Source organism: Thermobia domestica, chromosome 5 (assembly GCF_964235325.1).
Source record: "Thermobia domestica chromosome 5, izTheDome1.hap1.1, whole genome shotgun sequence".
Classification (NCBI taxonomy): Eukaryota; Metazoa; Arthropoda; class Insecta; order Zygentoma; family Lepismatidae; genus Thermobia; species Thermobia domestica.
The window spans coordinates 155397948-155420499 of record NC_137458.1 but is presented as its reverse complement, the minus strand read 5'-3'; positions in this window follow the sequence as shown (position 1 = coordinate 155420499).

The window sequence follows — 22552 nt, the reverse complement described above, 5'->3', positions numbered from 1 at the left end:
TTCTGTTCATGGATCATATACATAATAGACTGTTCATCTGAGCGTATGGTTTCCTAGGCTGTAGAATATATAACCACCATCACGGTTTATTCAATGCTGAAGGTTTCTAAATTTTTAACAAGAAAAATTCAACATATAGTTACGAAACTTTTTTTTTTAAAAAAAAAGAAAAACTATGGAATACATTTAAAAAGAGTGGAACAATCAATCACTGTTCCAAGTCACAAGAAAGACGACAAAATTGATTGTAATAATTATCGAGGCATTTCTCTTAACATTCTATTAATAAGATTGACCCCATACGCAGATGAAATTATTGGAGATTGTCAGTGTGAATTTAGCCGAAATCGACCAGATATTTACCATTCGACAGATACTCGAAAAGAAATGGGCATAAATTACCCAGTACACCAACTGTTTATTGATTTTAGAAAGGCTTAAAACTCGGTAAGGAGGGAAACATTGTACAACATTCTTACAGAATTTGGAATACGGAAAAAGCTAGATTTATTAAGTGTTTAAATAAATTCCAGAGTAAAGTCCGGGTAGAAAAATGCTAGCTTCCACATCGAGATTGGCCTGAAACAAGGATATGCGTTATCGCCGTTATTATTCAGCTTAGTTCCGGAGTACGCTATAAGAAAAATCAAAGATAGGAACCAGGGCCTAGAGTTGAATGGTATTCACCAGGTTATGGTGTATGCTGATTATGTAAATCTGATATGAGAACAATCGAAACAAATGCAGAAGCCTTATTAAACGCTTGTAGGAACATGAGTAAATGCAGAGAAATCTAAATAGAAGGAAGTTCACAAGGAAGTTACGGCAAATTATGAATGCGTTAAAATGTCAATTAATACTTTTGACACAGTGCATACTTTCAAATATCTTGGATCAGTATTACCAGACCAAAATCATACCCACAAAGAAATTAAATGTGGACTAAAATCAGGAAATTCTTGTTATTATTCAGTTTAAAATATTTTGTCATCGCGAATTCTGTCAAGGAATTTAAAGCTTAAAATATATAAAATGATAATCATGCCTATTATGCTTTATGGTTGTGTAACATGGTCGTTTACGCTGAGGGAAGAACACAGACTGAAATTATTTGAGAATAAAATTCTGAGAGGAATATTTGGACCCAAAAGGAAGGGGAATGGGGAATGGCGGAAACTTCATAAGCAGGAACTACATAATTTATACGGTTTATCAAACATCGTTAGAGTCATCAAGTCTAGGAGGCTCAGATGAGCAGGTCATGTAGCCAGAATGGAAGAAAGTAGGAACACTTTCAAAGTTTTAACTGGAAATCCAATCGGGAAACGTCCATTAGGAAAATCTAGGCCCAGATGGGAGGCCAATATTAAGATTGATCTAGCAGAAATAGGAATACAGAGTAGAAACTGGATTGAATTGGATAAGGGCAGAAGTCAATGGAGAGCTTTTGTGGCCATAGAGGAAGAGAGAGAGAGAGAGAGAGAGAGAGAAAGAATACATTTTAGTTAAGCACAACTGCAAAACAAACATGAGTGAATGGTTAGCTTTCGCGCTTCTATCGTGAAGTCCGGGATTCAACCCCGCATTCGACCATTTTGACAGTCTTTCTTAATTCCATCTGTGAATGTAGAGATAGTGCGTGTACTGTGAGTTCTGGCCGACATACTTTCTAATCGTTTTTAAATCTTTGTTATTATGATTTACCAGCAGTGATGGATTTGCGAAGAGGGTTATGGTGGGGATCTCTTCCGGATTGAAGCCTCTACCCCGAAATTACGGAATTTCTAAAACAAACTAAATATTTGTTTTGCCTTTACTCATAAACTTCAAGCTGTCCTCAAATAAAAAATTAGGAATTTTTAGAAAAACTAAGCATTAATAAGAAAAGCCCCTCCGAAAATACTTTTCTAAATCCGCCATTGATTATCAGTATAAAATGGTCTTCAAGGTTGTATCTGAAAGATTATAGCTGAATATACAAACGAAACGAAATATTTGTTATGCCTGTACTCATAAACTTAAGCTCCTCTTAAATAAAAGTTGGAAATTTTTAGAGAAACCAAACATTATTCAGAAAAAAAAACCGTCCCAAATATTTTTCTAAATCCGATACTGGTTATTTCTATCAAATGGTATTCAAGGTTGTGTCTGGAAGATTATTGTTAAATCATTGCACAGCTACAGTATAACGGAAATGTAGAAGTACGCTCTGACAGTATATTTGAAAAACGCACGCTCGATGGATATATTGAAAAACATAAGTTTAATTATGAGCTAGGAGCTAGAGTACTAAGCTCTAAGAAATGAAACACGGATGACTAAAAAGAAATGATCTAGAGAAGAAAAACTATCGATAATTCAGAAGTTAAAATCAAGTTAGATAATAGCTTCTAAAATTACCCTCAAATACTACGTACTTTATGTTTACTTTAATTCATAAACCATGTGCTCCATTCATCATGATGGTGAATTCCAGAGCGAAATATGGCATTCAGGTCATGGAATCTTATTTAACTTTAGAGCATATTATAAGAAAACTATTTAAACAGAAAAATCATGAAAATGAAAAAAGCCAAAATTTCCAAAATTCTCGTTTTTTTCCCCAAAAAGCTGGTTTTTTATGTGCAAAAAACCATCGATTCAAAAAAGCCGGCTTTCTTGCATCTCTATTTAGGAGTCATCTGAGAAGAATAATCGAAATGAATTTACAAAACTCATAGCAAGCAAAAGTAAAATTTTAAGAAAAACTGTTATAAACCATGGCGCCACACTTTCACCCCAAAATGTCAGTATATTGTTTAATCCTTAATCTGTGGAAGGTAAATGTGGGGGGTTCTTAATGCTTCACTTTCTAATTTAGTGATTGTAAAATGGAGACAGGTTAGATTAGATTGCATATGTATAATAGGGATGGCCATTTCCGGAAAAAGAGTTTTTCGGTTTCCGGAAATCACATTTTCCGTTTTCCGTTTTTCCGGAAAATTTTCCGTCTTTCGATTTTTCGGAAAATTTTCCGTCTTCCGATTTTCCGGAAAATTTTCCGTTTCCGTTTTTCCGGAAAATTTTCCGTCTTGCGTTTTCCGGAAAATTTTCCGTCTTCCGATTTTGCGGAAAATTTTCCGTTTCCGTTTTTGCGGAAAATTTTCCGTCTCCCGTTTTCCGGAAAATTTTCCGTCTTCCGTTTTCCGGAAAATTTTCCGTTTCCGTTTTTCCGGAAAATTTTCTGTTTCCGTTTTCCGGAAAATTTTCCGTCTTCCATTTTCCCGGAAGATTTTCCGTCTTTCCTTTCTATTTTTCCAGTTTCCGGAAGAATTATATTCCGTTTTCCGTTTTCCCTGAAAATGTGGTCATCCCTAGTCTGTAGGAAGTTTGACCTTTTTAAGAGTTCTGGTATATTTATATACCATGACGTACTACCGTTTCTGACCGCTTATTTAGGTTCTATAACTGGTATTTAAGCCGGGATTTTTTTTTATTTATCAAGTCAAGGATGGACCAAAGAACACCGCAGATGCGTTTTGGAACCGGATGGTCAACTTGGCGGCGCCAAGTGGTACAAAGGGACGTGACTTTTTTCTTAAGGCAAATTTCAAAACTTTTTCACGCCTTTAGTTTTCAAGATATTAGATTGAAACTTTGCATAAGGATTGTGTGTACCTTTGGGTATTTATCAATTTTTTTAGATCCCTACGTGAAACTGGGGCCGAGCCCGATGGGCGCAAGTGTTACGAAGGGGTGATTTTTTTTAGAAAAAATCTGTTTTTTCCCGATTTTTCCGGTTAAGCTTTATGATACGAACACGTGGTACCGTTGGTAAGTATGCTCTATCGTGAGAAAAATGAGGTATGAACCATGATCCTACGATAAATAGTAAGGAAGCAGTAGCTGTTTGAGTGAAAGTCTAAAATTTACGTCAGAAAGTGGAAATCCTTAAAGGGTTAAACTTCTTGCAATCTGACGCCTTTGTTACATTTCTATCTGATAATTCATTGTTAAGGGCTCTTCTTTGTTCTATCAATCTCTCAAGCATTCCATGTATGCTATTCCACCTAGTTTTAACTTGCTGTATAAGGAAATGTACTGCCAATCCTAATAACCTTTATTGTTTTTCCAGTTCTGACGTTGCCAAGGTACCATATTTAAAGTGGGAAACAATCCGACTAGCAACACTTAACATTTTCTCGATTTTTTTTATTGCAAGACCTTTATTTATAGACAGTTGTAGGGTCTGAGCAAAACAACATATGTTTGAATACGGAAGTTCTCGTACCGTACTTGTGATATTATTAGCATAGTCATAGACAATTGCATGCATTTTATCTGAAATGTTCCACTACTCTGCAACATGTGCTAAGTGCTGAGTTATGTTTACCCTTGTGCCTCACTTCTATTTCAATTATTTGAAGGACTGAACTTCTTGAACTTAGATGGAAGCACATAGTGGGCTGTGATTGTAATATAACTTTCCGTAGCCTGAGAAGTCCAGCTATCTGTTGTCAAATCAATCGATTCCGCAGCCACACTTCTCCTTAGAAAACAATTCCTCAATACGGCGAGTCACGCAGTTTGCCTGGATGGTGAGTGGTAACTTGGTTCTACTTCATTCATAAATTCAAGAAACCGAATTGCTTCAACGAAAGGCAAAGGAAGAAGATCCTTTGGTACCATATTACTTATTTTACTATCAAGCACCTCTGCTCTTGCGGAAGAACAAGGTTTAGGGTCTCTGAGATAAGTCAGAATTCTTTTCTGTTTCTTACATACTACTATGTTCCCTTATTTGTGAAACATTTTTTCTGGAATCTTTCTGTTACTTTAGATGCATTTGAGCGTACGCCAGGTGAAGCGATAATCTGAAATATAGAGGTAGCAACACCTAGATTTTCATCTACGTTTCTGAAATAATAATACTAATAATAATAAAAGAAATACTTTGATTGCATTAGGATTTACAATTTAGTAACAAAACATGAATATAGAATAATAAGTAGAGCAACCCACATTATGCTTTATTTTTGTTTAATTATGCTTTATTTTTTCCAAATTATGCTTTATTATTAATTTCAATCATTGTTTTACATTAATCGTGTATAACGTACAATATTTACTATAGGCCTTCATTAAATATTCTAAATATCTTGATCTATTTATTAATATTTTATGTAACCAGTTTCTTTCATATTCTTTCATTTCAGTTTGTTTCTACCTAATGCACTGTAAAGAGATGCTTTACTCGAGTCAGTTCTTTTTTTTTTTTAATCACTTGTGTGCGCCTTAGAGGTGCATATATACAGAAAGGGAAAGTAAAAGATGCCACCAAAAAGTACAGAAAGTGCTCAACTTCAAGAGGTACACATAACAATATAGTGTGGAGTTCTTGTGTACTATTCATTGTTGGCGGAAGTTTTCTTCTTCTTGTCCTTTTTTCTTTTCTCCACGTCAAAAGATTAGACCAAAAAGTTTACAGAAATAAAAATAAGCTTTTCATTGTTGCATTGTTATGTTCTCAATGATTTTGCATTGCAAATACTGTTTTTTGAAAATATTAATACAATATGTTAAACTTGTAGTTAAAGAGTTTTTTTAAAGAATTGTGCTATATCTTTTAAATTATGCTTTATGCTTTATTTTCTGAAATTATGCTTTATTATGTTTTTAAAATTAATTTCTTCTGGACCCTTAGACAGCCACAACCATGTTCAAGGTACCAATCATATGTGTAAATAGCTATTATGCTTTTTATGCTTTGTATGCTTTTGGGTTGCTCTAATAATAAGTAAAACTTTCAAATGCATACAGACAATAAATAATAAGTCAGCATTGAGAACTGAATTGATGTATCGATGACTAGGTGGAATCGTCCTTCAGTTTAAGAGAAATTAGCGGAAAAAGTTACGAAGAGAATTATGTGGAATAGATCATTATATGAATAGTACAATCATTTCAAGTAGTGCTACATACTATGGTATTTATAGTCAATAGTGCCGGTATTTGGAATTCGTGACGCTTATAGTTGCAAGATGGTATAGCACGACCAACAAGAGATGGTCTCTAACGTTTCTTACCACATGCGGTGGGACATTGCAGCCCCTATTTTGATACCAGTGTTACCAACCACAATCACTCTGTCTTATAACATTAATTAAATTGCCACTACAGTTGCACCGAAAAAAACCTTGACACGCGAGTAGTGTCAATGCCACTGCGAGCCGTCAGAGACGTTCTCTTACTGGACGCACTATAACACTTCTCGGGTAAAGTGTAAAATTGAATTACATCAGTAGAATTGAATTTATCTCAGGGTTAAAAAGTCTATGGCACAGGTCGGATGTAACTGAGTAATAAACTTACAGAAAAAAAAAAAAAAAAACAGTCGGGACAGTAGGGCGCTCGAATCGAACATCGCCTTCCGTTTTCCGGAAAATTTTCCGTCTTCCGTTTTCAACTTTCCGGTTACCGGAAAAAATATTTTCCGTTTTCCGTTTTTCCGGAAAATGTGGCCATTCCTAATGCATAATACTCTTTTCTATTTAATTCGTAATATCCTAGAAATCTATTTAGGGTAAAAGCACCTGTGGTCGCCACTGCACCAGTAGTCGTCGTTTACGCACTAAAATCCTTAAAATAAGAAAAGCACATGAGATTAAAAGTTTAGATATACGCTGCTAGCTTTGTTACAATCCTTCTCCCAGTGTCACAGGGCGTCTAACAACATAATCCTCGGTGGAAGACACTCGCGCAAATCCCGAGGGGATGAGGGGGACATGTCCCCCTCAATCTTGGAACTGGGGGGAACTGTCCCTCCCAATAATCCGATTTGAAATGTGCTTTTTGGGGAGAAATGTGATGATTTGTGTCCGACTGCCACTTCATCTACATCGCCTGATATATAATACAACAGGTTCACCTCAGAAATCAGATTCATCTACCGTGATATGAGTCTCCCCCCACAGAATAACCCTAAAATCTGCTCGCTTCAAAATGTTGAAGACTGCTCCCCTAGTCTTCCACAGCATTGTTTTTCAACTTTGTAAATATTTTGAATATCGCTTTAAAAAAAAATATATGGGAACGGTCTTACCAGTCCCCCCAATGTTGAAGACAGATTTGCGTCGCGGATAGGGTATGTTTTTGGTCCTTATCAATTGCGATACTTAGTTTTTTTTTATTAATATGAGTGATTGAACCTTAGATTTAATATCCCTAGAACACGATTGTCGTGCCAGATTTTATATCTAGGCCCTACAAACAATTGTATGAATTAATGGGTGAGACGACTACTGGATCTCATTTTACTTACTTGTACTAGAGTTCGCCACACCTGTCGACTACTGGATCATATTTTGCATGCTAAAGGAACCAATAGTTGTCATAGGAATAAACACTGTTAGCACAACTTTCTCCCGCATTATTAAAACTAGCCCAGGAAATGAAATTAAAAAATCCATGATTGTCGGGAAAAATTCTAGACAAACTGAATTTTTCCCAGGTGTACTTTCCCAAAAGTTTTCACTCCTCCCCCTTGTGTTTTCCCCTCCAGCCTATTTTAATATCCAATTTGTAAAGTTTTCGATTATCGCTCATATTTCCGTTACTATTGATTCGATCTTTAAACTCTTTTCGCAGCCTTTTTCCTTGAATCACGGTCTATAAAAAGTCATTCTTAACAATTTTCGCTAGGTCTAAAACTTTAAGAGATATTTGTACCAATATGTAAAATTTTACATTTTTACGTGTATTTTTTCCGTTTTTACATTTTAACTTTTGTTTATTTGATAATTTGTAGAAACGTTTCAAATAAAAGTTGTAGATCGCTTCTTTAGCTTTAAAACGGTGCACCTGTGTATATTAATATATTTAGAGGTACGGGAACGTGTAAAAGGGTACCTTAAGAGAGCGAAGTACGTGCTCACCAGTATCACAAACACCGGTGCCGGACTGCCACTTCCTGCGAATTGTTCAGTCGACTTTAATATGTCAACGTAATAATGGAGTGTTTCGTATGGTTTGCATCGTAAGTGGTGGTATTCTGTTATTTTGATCCCGTTTGTGATCATTAAAAAAAAAAAAAAAACATGGTTAATTAATATTTTTACTGAAATAGAAGTTGTAATATGCCATTACAGTCTAATGTGATGATGTTTTTAATAGGAGGGTGCCCGAAATTTTTTGCACCGACTGTACTTGACGTTTAACAAAAAATTTCTGGCTGTTCATATAATTCGTGATATTGTTTGTTATTCTATTTCAAATTAACATGGAAAACTGTAAAAAATTTATTAGGAATTATAGTTTTGGGAATCAATATCTTTATTTATATATTAAATTAGTTATAAGTCTTGTATATGGATATGTAAATGGATTATTACAATTCTTACGGTGTCAGTGCGATCTGAAAACATAGGTCCACTATTGGACGGAACTTTTCAGATCAAATAACCAATCTAAAATTCGACAGAATTTTCAGGACCACCCTTCACCTCTCTTTTAGATATCTAGGTCCTTCTGAAATCTAGTTTAATCCAGATTTTACCAAATTTTATTCGTTTCAAAGCCCCACCGCCAAAAATGCTTTGTTTTGATTGGAGGATTCACCCACGCTATGATATTAGAGCGCGATTATTCCCATTCCATGCCTGAAAATTTTGCTGACAACAGCCAGACTCGGATCTTCCAGCTCAGAAAACAGAAATGAGCTAGAAAAGCTGCAGTAAAAGGTAAAATTAATATAACAGTTGAATAACTATCATCCAGGAAGCCGCGGAGCCATAATTTGCTAGATTCTCATAGTAATAAACCGGACTGAAGAACTAAAATAGGAAGCATAACTCAATGACGCCATGTTGTGCAGATATAGATAGTGATGGACAGGTTCTGCGAAGTGCATCAGTTTGCGAGTTGTTCTTAGGGATCCACAACCAGTTTCGGAAGAGTAGTGTTTTTCCCCTTAAAATATTCTTATCCTAAAAACTATTTCTTTTCAAGTTACGTAAGGCCTGCCTCACTGCCGTTTGTTTTCGTGCATGTAGTGAATGTGATTTCTTTTTGTATTTATTTATTAGTAACATGGCGGTCAATACTTCCTATTTCGTTGTAGTTAGAATAGTAATCATAATGCACGTGTAAAGTTTCAAGAGGGCTCCTGTCTACTCCCAAATTGGGAGTACAGCTTCCAGCGGGATGAGTTGAACATGTAGTTTGTTCCGGGTTCCTGCCCCTTCAGGGCAGGGGTCCTATTGTTAGTCAACACTTTGATATGTCCCCTCGGGGGCATTGATTAAACAGGTTGAGTTAAGAATGTGATTTAGTGAATACAAGGGCCAGTTGGCCCTGTTCTTTTCTTTCCCTTTCCTTTCGTTACCTTTCATAGAGCCGATTTAAAATGGTAAAATCTGAATGTTGTCTGTGTATATTTATTAGTATAACATGTATTAATGTAGTGTGTAGTATGGATGTGGCATGTATGTGTTCGTAATGTAGTAAACATTTTCTAGTAGTAGTAATTGTGGTAGTTAAGTGATGAAAGAGTGTGTGAGATAATTACATATGGACAGTGTAGTATTTACTATGCGATAATTTTTTTTATTATTCCGTCATTAAATGAACTTATAAACAATATTTGAAAGTGAACGTAATATAGTACAATAATTCCGTGTACAAGGTCACATTCAGTGGTTCAAGGGTTGATCATATCGTCGCTAGCCCCTAGTGTCAAAAGTCAGTACTAACCGTCATTCTTATGTCGATGCTCTTAGTGATTTAGTTTCCATGGAATTGACCTTTCTTTTCGAAATAAAACCTAGAAGGTATAATTCCCAGCCCATATGGATGTATAGTTAGATTAAGTGACCCAAAATTAATATTTCCTGAAAATTACAACATTCTGCTTAGTCTAGAAATCGAAATATTTAAGTAAATAAACAATACGTAATTTCTTAACAGAAGTCGGACGATATGATGCTAGTTCTTTGCTTTGAAATTACATTAAATGTTCATTTCTTTTTTTTTTTTTTTGTGGCTGCAGAATAATTTCATTGTTGTCAGAATTTCATAAACATTAAATATTATCGCAGATAATTCTATTTTTCAGTGAACATACGTAGGATTTTTTTTCTTTCTTAATAAAGCTACCAGGTATTACATAGTATTGTGTGTGTGGTGAAAGAGTCTTGAGTTCGAGTGAGGTTGTCGTGCAGTGATCGGAATGGGAAATGTTTGTAGTGACTATAGATTTTAAAGTATTATGATGAAATGTGTATATAGGCTGGGCGTAGATAGAGGAGACAGGGTGTTTGTAGAATATAGCGTCGTAGTAAATGAAAAAGATGATGATATGAATATTATATGAATAAGAATAAGAAGTATATGAATATTGTAGTAGATGAATATAGATAATAGGACACCCATAGAGTTAAATATATAGTAGCCCAGTGAATACTTCGCCACGTGTTGATATATATATATATATTGAATAGATACGTATAGCTACAAGCATCTCAGGTTCTGACCCCTGCACCGGAATATCACGCGGACCGGAGGGCGATATATAGTCGGACTATGGTAATACTTTGTAGTTTGATGTGTTATAGTAATGATCAACCATAGTAATACCATCTGATAGCATGGGTAGCATCATATAATCGCTGACTAGACATATTTAATAATCAATTATGCGAAAGACAATAGTAGCTGTAGAACGGGGCTGTAGTGAATTATATTTTCTGGTCGGTTTTAAAATAGAATATCCTGCTCCGTGAGATTTTTTTCCTTCACGTTACCTACTCGGGCTAGCTTACAATGTTCATGGAGGCGACAGCTCTGACAGGGTTACAGAATCAAAACAATTAGTTATTGAAATTTATACCGTACCCGGGCATCGACCCCTCCCCCCTTGAATATTTTCGTTTTCTTTTCTTAGTTTTTTAACTAGATAGTGATGGAAATTAATCGATGCATCAGAATTTAGCGCATTCTGCGAAGGGGAGCTATCGGTGAAGTTTGGCAATAGAAATCACCGATCCAAAATTCAGTTTATTTAATTTTTTTTTTATTTTGACAAACCACTAATTAGGGATATCTTAGCTATTACTCTAGTTTCATTACTATTCTGGATTCTTTTACTTTCCGAGAGGTTGGATGATTTTTTTTTCTTTTGAAATTCTAAATTAACGCCTTCTCTAACCTTCCGGAGGATTCCGGGATCTGCAAGGGTGTTGACCGGATACGGTGAGTGGTGGGATTTCCCTAAATCCTTTGTCTTTCCGAAAATCCCATCGGGGACACAGACTTGTCTCATCTTCGCAGAGATCTTTTATCGGCTATTTATTTGGTAAACCGAACCCTTTTTGGCATAAAAGAGAATATTTGGTTATAGTATGTTGTATACGTAAATTCGACCCCTTATCTTTCGTAGTTGTAGTGTTCTGTCTCTTCTCTTTTTACCTATACTTCTTCTACTTCTTCTCTAAAGTTTTTTTTAATTTCAACCTCCCCCCCGATTTTGAACTTGTCGCTTACGATTTATTTAACGTACAACTCTGATCTGAAATTACCAGCTGAGACGTTGCAAGACACGATTCATGGATAAAGTAGATAATGATTGGGTCCTCCATCACATTTTGACCTATTGCCAAAATGAATAACGACTTCATATTTGACGACACTTCAATTACGTTCTTTCACCGTCGTCCCTTTAAGTTTTTTTTAATCCATTGGTCACTTTCCTTTCTGTTTTGGTTTTCGTTTATCTTGTAGTTAACCTGGGCCCAGAAATTGTATTTTAGGTTATCTAGTTATATCTTTAGGAATGTTCTGTGTTACGTGCCTGCCTCACAAAGTTTTTTTTAAAATTATTTAAGCACTAATTGAATATATGAAAGTTAAAATTTGTAGACGCGCGGTATCAGATAAAAAATTCAATTCTTTTCTATATGTAATGTCGGAAGTCATTTGTTTTCTTGTACATTGTTTGCAACCTTTTCTAAAATTATTGTTGGGGTTATTAATTTAAATGTGTGCGCATTTATTATAAATATATATAGAGAGAGATAAATGAATACGTCGAAATGTACATGTACTTAGTATGTGAATATGATTTTAAAGTAAAAGTATGATATTAAATGTATTATATGGATAAATGTAAGAGCGCTCGTGTCTGTCCCCCCAAACGTGTATTGGTTGCTATAGTTTACCAGTAAGTTTTCCGACGAATATAAGAATATAGATTTTTGTCAAGAATACCGCCGTGCACTCAAGTAATTTTCCTTTTCTTCTGAATAGATGTAAATGATAACTTATGTAATTATTTAATGGCATGTATTAAGAAGTAACGGCAGGTCTAAACGTAACCCCCATCATAATGAATATTATCCCTGAACTACCAACCTAAAACCACTGTGGAAAGTGTACCTTTAATCCTTCTCACCTGCATATGTATCCTGTGACTTGACCAGTGTTTTTTTTAACCTCAATTTAAACCATCATACTCCGTACACCTGTGGAAGATCGTTTTAAATCCGAACCATGTATACATATTTACAAAAGTGACCCTGGATAAAGGAAAGGTCTCATGACGTGTCCCAGTGTTGAACAAATAACTTGAAATTATCCAATTAATAAGTTTGGAAATGGACTGACTAAGAGGAGAAACATCCTCTGGCGAAAGTGATTTTCAAAATCCCTAGATGGGTATAAACGTCGCAGTGTGCGAGTGCAGATATAAACTGCTAAGAGTTACAAACTAAATATAGTTGATGAATGGGTTTTATAAACCAATAGTTATATATATATATATAGATATATATATATAAACACAAACTGAGTTAAATGGAGCGAAATGTTTTTGGACACTACGATTAGTGCGTGATTTGTGATTTGAACGCTCAGAATTATTAATATTTTATTTCTCAATGTGAGGTAGAGACTCATAAGTTCTAGTACACTTAAAAGTTTTTCTTTTCTTTCCTCTTTGTCCATATTTTTTTAAGTGAAATAAGTGTCTCCTTTGCGTATGTCGCAAATCATAATTTTGCTTTAGCATGTCTAAGATATGATACATGTAATTATTTTTTTCCGTTTATCAATATGATCAAATGTATAAAGACTTACTAAAGTATAACCCTATGTATTCTATTGATATATAACCAAGAACTTGTGCTTTTAATATTTTTTTATATAATTATTTCTTTTTTTTCTACTATGAATGTAATAAACTATTTGTATCCCTGTATTTAGTTGGTTTCCTTTAAACATATATACACTGTCCTGAGTGAGTGAGCGTGTGAATGCATGATAGATTTAATTTAAGTAATTTTAGTTATATCATTTGTCATATTAACATCTATAATATATGTGTCATGCTTTATTATATGTGTTAAGGTAAATAACCTAGGTCATGAAGGACCGTTACTAATGGTTTAAATCGGCTCTAGGAGTGAAACGAAAATAGCAGGATAAGCCTAAATACGACATCTTTCTTCCAGGAAGTTGAAACTCTTATTGATACGATACATAAATTTATATTGAGTTTATAAGTTTGATTTTTTTCCTTTCTTTCTTGGCTAATTCATATGCGTGGTCGATCCTAGAGAGCAGAGTTCAGATGCTGGATGGTTATCAATTACCGGTTGGAATAACATTACAAAAAAAATGATTTCGATTTTCTCGTTTCCTGGTCTAGATCTGGGCAACCCCATGATCGTGGTGCCTGGAGCTGGGTCTGGATGGTATGAGGGAACATGTGTCTATTCCGAAGCATTCCAAAATTGAGTAGTCGTTAATAACATTTAGAATGATTCGTCTTTCAACGACTTTCCCGACCTTTTGCTATATTCCCAGAATTATCCAGTAATCTATTTCTTAATAAAATGCTCTATTTGTTTCTTTTTCTTTCTTTTCCTTCCCTTTTCCTACCTCCTTCTTTTACCCTTCTACTTTCTTCTCTTTCTTTTCTATTTCTGAATGAAAGAAAACGGAGTCATGACTGAGAGTAGTCGCTATTGGCACGGTCAATAAGTTGTTTCGATGAGTTTTCTTCGGGAGTCCGATATGGGATAATTTACAATGTGATGAGTATGCATTGAGGGACGAACAATAATAAGAAAGTTTATTGAAATTTACTTTATTGGAAAATAATCAGGATTTCAATTAGTAGGTGATGTTTCGTAATCGCCCTCGTTCAAAGAGAATTAATTTTAGCGACACCTCTACATTGCTCTTCTTCGTTTACTATTTTTTTTATTTTATTTTTACCGTTTTCTTACAATTGGGTTGCCCTGGAAACGGCGGTTTCTAAGGCTACGGACAACGTTTTTTTTTCAATTGGCGACCGTTGACTTTGGACAGTTAACATGGAAACAATTGTTTTCCCTGATAACGGATCTGAAATTATTTATTAAACACTGTTTAGGATCGAGCACATATTGACTTGGCCACAAAAGGGTGAATAAAAAAAAAGTCACTGTGAGATTAAATAATTATAGTCATTGGCTGTTCTGCTATCTTTGTCACTCTCTGTAGAAAGGGGGAAATGAAGGAATCTGTCAAAGTTTGAATTCAAAAATTGGAAAATGCTGGAAGTTGACCCAAGGAGGGAATTAGATAGGAGTCCTTTAATTTATGAACAGTACCTGAATAGTAAGTTTTGTTAGTCTGTAAGTATATAATTGCATGTGTGTTTATATCGTGTCTTTTTGTATGGAAGCTATGGCAACCAATAGAGAAGTTGTATCACACGAGAACGCGGAAGTCTCATGTACACAATGTACGTTAGAAAGTAATGAGAAAAGAGCTCGCGTCTCCCGTAGGCTAGTGAGGTGTCACGAGTGTGGGCTGAAATGGATTCATTTCAGTTGTACTAATTTAGAGGATACTGCTGAAAATGCAGAAAAGGTCCGGGCTGGTGAGATAATTAAATACTGTAAAGAATGTGAGGGGAAGCTCCACCAGTCGCGTGAACCCATGAGTCTATCCTCTGAGAAAGAAAATGAACATCCCGATTCAGACGGTGAGCGAGGGTATAGTACCCCGAAGAACCGAGGCCAAATATCTCCAGTGGAGATATCTGACCTCGATGATGATGAAAGAAATGGGGATTCACTTGGTGATAAAACCAAAGAAGAGCAAAGGAAGACTGTGTCATCTAATAATGACGCTCTCCTCCTTTCATTACAACAAATGTTACAAAAAATAGATGAGAAAATAGATAATAATAGCCTGGAGATGAGACGCGAAATAAATGAAAATAGCCTGAAAATGAGACGCGAAATAAATGAGAAATTTGACACCTCGAACCGAGAAACCGAATCTCGATTTGAGATACTAACGCAGAAAATAGACAACATATGTTCGGACTTTGCTTCCTCAATAACCACATTGAGAGAGCAAATGTCTACTGAAATTGATCTGGTCAGATGCGAGGCTCAGCAATCTATAAAGCAGCTTCAACAGGAGACTGAGGGTAAATTCAATCATGTAAATTCAGAATTTGAGCAAATAGATACCAAATTACTTAAGGTCAACAATAAACTAGAAACACAGCAGGCCGAAATTGATAATTTAAAGTCAACTTTGTCAGATTTATCACTGGAAACCAAACTGGAAGTAACTGACCAAAAAATTTTGAAAATTCAGGACGAAATAGTGAATATTCAAAAAGAAATAACGAAACCTAGTCGCGAAAAATCAGAGGTAACCTATCCTTTCCCCGGTAGCGATTCCTCAGAAATATTACCTGCTATAACAACTACCTGTAGCGCAGGAAAAGAAAATTTAATGTCAGTTGATGCACGGGATATTGCGACGCACTACCCCATGCATCGGTCAGAACTAAAGTCGTGGTTTAATTCCAATAGTGTGCCGAATCAGTCGAGTGTTGTGACGACTACGGTCACTAGCGTGAGTGCTCCCTCCTTACATGGAGGTATACAATCACATAGCGTGTTGCCGGGAAGAGGAGATAGGTACCATTCTGAGTCGTTGTTCACGGGTGCGGTTGGTCCGGGGATGGAGCCCAACATATTCAATACGACCAACAGAATCCCTTTTAATTACATGGGTAATTATAACACCGCTACGACGTCGTCGGTGGTAAATCCGGTGACTACTCCGACTGTGCCGGATAATATGTTAATTCCCACTAACTATTCCCCTGCTTATGTTAGTATGAGTTCCAAGGTTTCGCTGAGGGACATTGAACATTTTCCCACTTTCGATGGGAACATTGCTAACGGACTACCTCGTGTTTTCCTGCGACCTAAAAGGTGAACTCACAATTTCCAGAATCTTAAGCTTTTCAACTGTACCGAAAACGGGAACTTCTATCTCAATACCCAAAGGGAATGTTACACTGTCTCATTTGAGTGTATGAGAGTATGAGCGAGTAGTTAGTTTATTAGTATTAATACATGTTAATTCTATTCAACAAAATTTTGTTATTCAAACAAATTTTTTTTAACGACGCCGGGGAACTGTAATATGCCATTACAGTCTAATGTGATGATGTTTTTAATAGGAGGGTGCCCGAAATTTTTTGCACCGACTGTACTTGACGTTTAACAAAAAATTTCTGGCTGTTCATATAATTCGTGATATTGTTTGTTATTCTATTTCAAATTAACATGGAAAACTGTAAAAAATTTATTAGGAATTATAGTTTTGGGAATCAATATCTTTATTTATATATTAAATTAGTTATAAGTATTGTATATGGATATGTAAATGGATTATTACAATTCTTACGGTGTCAGTGCGATCTGAAAACATAGGTCCACTATTGGACGGAACTTTTCAGATCAAATAACCAATCTAAAATTCGACAGAATTTTCAGGACCACCCTTCACCTCTCTTTTAGATACCTAGGTCCTTCTGAAATCTAGTTTAATCCAGATTTTACCAAATTTTATTCGTTTCAAAGCCCCACCGCCAAAAATGCTTTGTTTTGATTGGAGGATTCACCCACGCTATGATATTAGAGCGCGATTATTCCCATTCCATGCCTGAAAATTTTGCTGACAACAGCCAGACTCGGATCTTCCAGCTCAGAAAACAGAAATGAGCTAGAAAAGCTGCAGTAAAAGGTAAAATTAATATAACAGTTGAATAACTATCATCCAGGAAGCCGCGGAGCCATAATTTGCTAGATTCTCATAGTAATAAACCGGACTGAAGAACTAAAATAGGAAGCATAACTCAATGACGCCATGTTGTGCAGATATAGATAGTGATGGACAGGTTCTGCGAAGTGCATCAGTTTGCGAGTTGTTCTTAGGGATCCACAACCAGTTTCGGAAGAGTAGTGTTTTTCCCCTTAAAATATTCTTATCCGAAAAACTATTTCTTTTCGAGTTACGTAAGGCCTGCCTCACTGCCGTTTGTTTTCGTGCATGTAGTGAATGTGATTTCGTTTTGTATTTATTTATTAGTAACATGGTGGTAAATACTTCCTATTTCGTTGTAGTTAGAATAGTAATCATAATGCACGTGTAAAGTTTCAAGAGGGCTCCTGTCTACTCCCAAATTGGGAGTACAGCTTCCAGCGGGATGAGTTGAACATGTAGTTTGTTCCGGGTTCCTGCCCCTTCAGGGCAGGGGTCCTATTGTTAGTCAACACTTTGATATGTCCCCTCGGGGGCATTGATTAAACAGGTTGAGTTAAGAATGTGATTTAGTGAATACAAGGGCCAGTTGGCCCTGTTCTTTTCTTTCCCTTTCCTTTCGTTACCTTTCATAGAGCCGATTTAAAATGGTAAAATCTGAATGTTGTCTGTGTATATTTATTAGTATAACATGTATTAATGTAGTGTGTAGTATGGATGTGGCATGTATGTGTTCGTAATGTAGTAAACATTTTCTAGTAGTAGTAATTATGGTAGTTAAGTGATGAAAGAGTGTGTGAGATAATTACATATGGACAGTGTAGTATTTACTATGCGATAATTTTTTTTATTATTCCGTCATTAAATGAACTTATAAACAATATTTGAAAGTGAACGTAATATAGTACAATAATTCCGTGTACAAGGTCACATTCAGTGGTTCAAGGGTTGATCATATCGTCGCTAGCCCCTAGTGTCAAAAGTCAGTACTAACCGTCATTCTTATGTCGATGCTCTTAGTGATTTAGTTTCCATGGAATTGACCTTTCTTTTCGAAATAAAACCTAGAAGGTATAATTCCCAGCCCATATGGATGTATAGTTAGATTAAGTGACCCAAAATTAATATTTCCTGAAAATTACAGCATTCTGCTTAGTCTAGAAATCGAAATATTTAAGTAAATAAACAATACGTAATTTCTTAACAGAAGTCGGACGATATGATGCTAGTTCTTTGCTTTGAAATTACATTAAATGTTCATTTCTTTTTTTTTTTGTGGCTGCAGAATAATTTCATTGTTGTCAGAATTTCATAAACATTAAATATTATCGCAGATAATTCTATTTTTCAGTGAACATACGTAGGATTTTTTTTCTTTCTTAATAAAGCTACCAGGTATTACATAGTATTGTGTGTGTGGTGAAAGAGTCTTGAGTTCGAGTGAGGTTGTCGTGCAGTGATCGGAATGGGAAATGTTTGTAGTGACTATAGATTTTAAAGTATTATGATGAAATGTGTATATAGGCTGGGCGTAGATAGAGGAGATTTGTTTGTAGGGGTGTTTGTAGAATATAGCGTCGTAGTAAATGAAAAAGATGATGATATGAATATTATATGAATATGAATATGAAGTATATGAATATTGTAGTAGATGAATATAGATAATAGGACACCCATAGAGTTAAATATATAGTAGCCCAGTGAATACTTCGCCACGTGTTGATATATATATATATATTGAATAGATACGTATAGCTACAAGCATCTCAGGTTCTGACCCCTGCACCGGAATATCACGCGGACCGGAGGGCGATATATAGTCGGACTATGGTAATACTTTGTAGTTTGATGTGTTATAGTAATGATCAACCATAGTAATACCATCTGATAGCATGGGTAGCATCATATAATCGCTGACTAGACATATTTAATAATCAATTATGCGAAAGACAATAGTAGCTGTAGAACGGGGCTGTAGTGAATTATATTTTCTGGTCGGTTTTAAAATAGAATATCCTGCTCGGTGAGATTTTTTTCCTTCACGTTACCTACTCGGGCTAGCTTACAATGTTCATGGAGGCGACAGCTCTGACAGGGTTACAGAATCAAAACAATTAGTTATTGAAATTTATACCGTACCCGGGCATCGACCCCTCCCCCCTTGAATATTTTCGTTTTCTTTTCTTAGTTTTTTAACTAGATAGTGATGGAAATTAATCGATGCATCAGAATTTAGCACATTCTGCGAAGGGGAGCTATCGGTGAAGTTTGGCAATAGAAATCACCGATCCAAAATTCAGTTTATTTATTTTTTTTTATTTTGACAAATCACTAATTAGGGATATCTTAGCTATTACTCTAGTTTCATTACTATTCTGGATTCTTTTACTTTCCGAGAGGTTGGATGATTTTTTTTTTCTTTTGAAATTCTAAATTAACGCCTTCTCTAACCTTCCGGAGGATTCCGGGATCTGCAAGGGTGTTGACCGGATACGGTGAGTGGTGGGATTTCCCTAAATCCTTTGTCTTTCCGAAAATCCCATCGGGGACACAGACTTGTCTCATCTTCGCAGAGATCTTTTATCGGCTATTTATTTGGTAAGCCGAACCCTTTTTGGCATAAAAGAGAATATTTGGTTATAGTATGTTGTATACGTAAATTCGACCCCTTATCTTTCGTATTTGTAGTGTTCTGTCTCTTCTCTTTTTACCTATACTTCTTCTACTTCTTCTCTAGAGTTTTTTTTTTAATTTCAACCTCCCCCTCCCGATTTTGAACTTGTCGCTTACGATTTATTTAACGTACAACTCTGATCTGAAATTACCAGCTGAGACGTTGCAAGACACGATTCATGGATAAAGTAGATAATGATTGGGTCCTCCATCACATTTTGACCTATTGCCAAAATGAATAACGACTTCATATTTGACGACACTTCAATTACGTTCTTTCACCGTCGTCCCTTTAAGTTTTTTTAATCCATTGGTCACTTTCCTTTCTGTTTTGGTTTTCGTTTATCTTGTAGTTAACCTGGGCCCAGAAATTGTATTTTAGGTTATCTAGTTATATCTTTAGGAATGTTCTGTGTTACGTGCCTGCCTCACAAAGTTTTTTTTAAAATTATTTAAGCACTAATTGAATATATGAAAGTTAAAATTTGTAGACGCGCGGTATCAGATAAAAAATTCAATTCTTTTCTATATGTAATGTCGGAAGTCATTTGTTTTCTTGTACAATGTTTGCAACCTTTTCTAAAATTATTGTTGGGGTTATTAATTTAAATGTGTGCGCATTTATTATAAATATATATATAGAGAGATAAATGAATACGTCGAAATGTACATGTACTTAGTATGTGAATATGATTTTAAAGTAAAAGTATGATATTAAATGTATTATATGGATATATGTAAGAGCGCTCGTGTCTGTCCCCCCAAACGTGTATTGGTTGCTATAGTTTACCAGTAAGTTTTCCGACGAATATAAGAATATAGATTTTTGTCAAGAATACCGCCGTGCACTCAAGTAATTTTCCTTTTCTTCTGAATAGATGTAAATGATAACTTATGTAATTATTTAATGGCATGTATTAAGAAGTAACGGCAGGTCTAAACGTAGCCCCCATCATAATGAATATTATCCCTGAACTACCAACCTAAAACCACTGTGGAAAGTGTACCTTTAATCCTTCTCACCTGCATATGTATCCTGTGACTTGACCAGTGTTTTTTTAACCTCAATTTAAACCATCATACTCCGTACACCTGTGGAAGATCGTTTTAAATCCGAACCATGTATACATATTTACAAAAGTGACCCTGGATAAAGGAAAGGTCTCATGACGTGTCCCAGTGTTGAACAAATAACTTGAAATTATCCAATTAATAAGTTTGGAAATGGACTGACTAAGAGGAGAAACATCCTCTGGCGAAAGTGATTTTCAAAATCCCTAGATGGGTATAAACGTCGCAGTGTGCGAGTGCAGATATAAACTGCTAAGAGTTACAAACTAAATATAGTTGATGAATGGGTTTTATAAACCAATAGTTATATATATATAGATATAGATATAAACACAAACTGAGTTAAATGGAGCGAAATGTTTTTGGACACTACGATTAGTGCGTGATTTGTGATTTGAACGCTCAGAATTATTAATATTTTATTTCTCAATGTGAGGTAGAGACTCATAAGTTCTAGTACACTTAAAAGTTTTTCTTTTCTTTCCTCTTTGTCCATATTTTTTTAAGTGAAATAAGTGTCTCCTTTGCGTATGTCGCAAATCATAATTTTGCTTTAGCATGTCTAAGATATGATACATGTAATTATTTTTTTCCGTTTATCAATATGATCAAATGTATAAAGACTTACTAAAGTATCACCCTATGTATTCTATTGATATATAACCAAGAACTTGTGCTTTTAATATTTTTTATATAATTATTTCTTTTTTTTTCCACTATGAATGTAATAAACTATTTGTATCCCTGTATTTAGTTGGTTTCCTTTAAACATATATACACTGTCCTGAGTGAGTGAGCGTGTGAATGCATGATAGATTTAATTTAAGTAATTTTAGTGATATCATTTGTTATATTAACATCTATAATATATGTGTCATGTTTTAATATATGTGGTAGGGTAAATAACCTAGGTCATGAAGGACCGCTACTAACGGTTTAAATCGGCTCTAGGAGTGAAACGAAAATAGCAGGATAAGCCTAAATACGACATCTTTCTTCCAGGAAGTTGAAACTCTTATTGATACGATACATAAATTTATATTGAGTTTATAAGTTTGATTTTTTTCCCTTTCTTTCTTGGCTAATTCATATGCGTGGTCGATCCTAGAGAACAGAGTTCAGATGCTGGATGGTTATCAATTACCGGTTGGAATAACATTACAAAAAAATGATTTCGATTTTCTCGTTTCCTGGTCTAGATCTGGGCAACCCCATGATCGTGGTGCCTGGAGCTGGGTCTGGATGGTATGAGGGAACATGTGTCTATTCCGAAGCATTCCAAAATTGAGTAGTCGTTAATAACATTTAGAATGATTCGTCTTTCAACGACTTTCCCGACCTTTTGCTATATTCCCAGAATTATCCAGTAATCTATTTCTTAATAAAATACTCTATTTGTTTCTTTTTCTTTCTTTTCCTCCCCTTTTCCTACCTCCTTCTTTTACCCTTCTACTTTCTTCTCTTTCTTTTCTATTTCTGAATGAAAGAAAACGGAGTCATGACTGAGAGTAGTCGCTATTGGCACGGTCAATAAGTTGTTTCGATGAGTTTTCTTCGGGAGTCCGATATGGGATAATTTACAATGTGATGAGTATGCATTGAGGGACGAACAATAATAAGAAAGTTTATTGAAATTTACTTTATTGGAAAATAATCAGGATTTCAATTAGTAGGTGATGTTTCGTAATCGCCCTCGTTCAAAGAGAATTAATTT